The sequence below is a fragment of the Ascidiella aspersa genome, chromosome 5 (assembly GCF_963924565.1).
Source record: "Ascidiella aspersa chromosome 5, kaAscAspe10.2, whole genome shotgun sequence".
Taxonomy (NCBI): Eukaryota; Metazoa; Chordata; class Ascidiacea; order Phlebobranchia; family Ascidiidae; genus Ascidiella; species Ascidiella aspersa.
Window position 1 is genome coordinate 9448268 of NC_139451.1, and position 2500 is coordinate 9450767.

General features: G+C 56.8%; 2 non-coding genes and 1 pseudogene across 2 annotated transcripts in view; all 3 read left to right on the forward strand.

Annotated features, from left to right (window-relative positions):
• LOC146142780 (small subunit ribosomal RNA) overlaps positions 1 to 1566 on the forward strand; it is a 1811-nt gene extending 245 nt beyond the window's left edge. Inside the window, exon 1 of the ribosomal RNA XR_014500195.1 lies at positions 1 to 1566. This exon is cut by the window's left edge and continues 245 nt beyond it. This is a non-coding gene — a ribosomal RNA (small subunit ribosomal RNA).
• A 247-nt stretch (positions 1567 to 1813) lies between these two features.
• On the forward strand, positions 1814 to 1967 carry LOC146142781 (5.8S ribosomal RNA). The gene has a single exon (XR_014500135.1). It is a non-coding gene; the product is annotated as a 5.8S ribosomal RNA (ribosomal RNA).
• Positions 1968 to 2215: 248 nt separating this feature from the next.
• The window catches only part of LOC146142782 (large subunit ribosomal RNA), a 3679-nt pseudogene continuing 3394 nt past the window's right edge, over positions 2216 to 2500 (forward strand).

Genomic DNA, 2500 nt, shown 5'->3' on the forward strand with positions numbered 1-2500 from the left:
GGTGACTCTGGATAACTTTGCGGATCGCACGGTCTCGCACCGGCGACGGATCATTCAAGTGTCTGCCCTATCAACTTTCGTCGGTACGGTACTGGCCTACCGAGGTTCTTACGGGTAACGGAGAATCAGGGTTCGATTCCGGAGAGGGAGCCTGAGAAACGGCTACCACATCCAAGGAAGGCAGCAGGCGCGCAAATTACCCATTCCCGACGCGGGGAGGTAGTGACGAAAAATAACAATACAGGACTCTAAACGAGGCCCTGTAATTGGAATGAGTACACTTTAAAACCTTTAACGAGTATCCATTGGAGGGCAAGTCTGGTGCCAGCAGCCGCGGTAATTCCAGCTCCAAAAGTGTATATTTAAGTTGTTGCGGTTAAAAAGCTCGTAGTTGGATTTTGGGCGCAGGCGGCCGGTCCGTCGCAAGGCGTGTACTGGCCGTCCTGGCCTCACCTCCGGTTCTCCGCCGGTGCCCTTGACTGAGTGTCGGCGGCGGCCGGAACGTTTACTTTGAAAAAATTAGAGTGTTCAAAGCAGGCGATTCGCCTGAATAATGGTGCATGGAATAATGGAATAGGACCTCGGTTCTATTTTGTTGGTTTTCGGAGCGCGAGGTAATGATTAAGAGGGACAGACGGGGGCATTCGTACTGTGCCGTTAGAGGTGAAATTCTTGGATCGGCGCAAGACGAACGACTGCGAAAGCATTTGCCAAGAATGTTTTCTTTAATCAAGAGCGAAAGTCAGAGGTTCGAAGACGATCAGATACCGTCCTAGTTCTGACTATAAACGATGCCAACTAGCGATCGGGGGGCGTTAGTTTTACGACCTCTCCGGCAGCTTGCGGGAAACCAAAGTCTTTGGGTTCCGGGGGAAGTATGGTTGCAAAGCTGAAACTTAAAGGAATTGACGGAAGGGCACCACCAGGAGTGGAGCCTGCGGCTTAATTTGACTCAACACGGGAAATCTCACCCGGCCCGGACACAGTGAGGATTGACAGATTGAGAGCTCTTTCTTGATTCTGTGGGTGGTGGTGCATGGCCGTTCTTAGTTGGTGGAGCGATTTGTCTGGTTAATTCCGATAACGAACGAGACTCTGGCTTGCTAACTAGTTACGCGACCCAATCGGTCGGCGTCTAACTTCTTAGAGGGACTAGTGGCGTTTAGCCACACGAGATTGAGCAATAACAGGTCTGTGATGCCCTTAGATGTTCGGGGCCGCACGCGCGCTACACTGACCGGATCAGCATGTGCTCGCCTTGGCCGACAGGTCTGGGTAACCCGCTGAACCCCGGTCGTGCTAGGGATAGGGAATTGCAATTATTTCCCTTGAACGAGGAATTCCCAGTAAGCGCGAGTCATTAGCTCGCGTTGATTACGTCCCTGCCCTTTGTACACACCGCCCGTCGCTACTACCGATTGAATGGTTTAGTGAGGTCCTCCGATTGGACCTGGCGCGGCCGGCAACGGTCGAGCCGGCGTCCGAGAAGACGATCTAACTTGATCATTTAGAGGAAGTAAAAGTCGTAACAAGGTTTCCGTAGGTGAACCTGCGGAAGGATCATTAACGGTCTCGCAAACGCTTCGGCGAACGCGAAACTCGGACAAGCGAGAGAAAAAGTTTTTGCTACCCGGCGCCCGACCCGCGAGGAGCGGCGCGCCGGCCGGCGATTCGGTCACCCGGTAATGTTTGCGCGTCGAGTGCCGCGGTGCCGCGCGCTCCGGCTTCAAGCGTCGGCCTGGCCGACCGCTCGGCGCGGTATATTTTGTCACCCTTTAGTGCGAGGCACTGTGCGAGCGAAACAATCGTGGATGGCTCTTGGCGGTGGATCACTCGGCTCGTGAGTCGATGAAGGACGCAGCTAGCTGCGTGAATTAGTGTGAATTGCAGGACACATTGAGCATCGACGTTCTGAACGCAAATTGCGGCCTCGGGTCAATCCCGGGGCCGCGCCCGCCTCAGGGTCGCGTTGCAAACGTTCCGCGCGGGGATTTCTCCGCGCGGCTGCTGCGGCGTCGGACGCGCGAGCGCCCGTCCCGCTCAAGACAGCACGGCACGATGTGCGACGATCGCGACCAGAATCCCGCGCGGCGGCGGCGAGTCGACCTCGAAGAGGCCAACGGCTGGCGGCTCAAGGGCGGGAATCGAGGTGCGCGGCGGCGCGCGGCGCCGACGGCGAGCGCGGAACGGGAAGAATAGTCCCGGTCCTTACTTTCGGCCTGAGGTCGGACGAGGCTACCCGCTGAATTTAAGCATATTACTAAGCGGAGGAAAAGAAACTAACGAGGATTCCCTCAGTAACGGCGAGTGAAGCGGGATGTGCCCATCGCCGAATCCGCGCGCTTTTGGAGTGCGCGGAATTGTGGCGTACGGAATTCGTCACGGCGCGCTTCGCCGGTCGCCCGCGTCCTTCTGATCGAGGCCTTGTCCCAGAGCGGGTGTCAGGCCCATGGCGGCGACAGGCGGGCGCGCTACGGCGTCTTCCCAGAGTCGGGTTGTT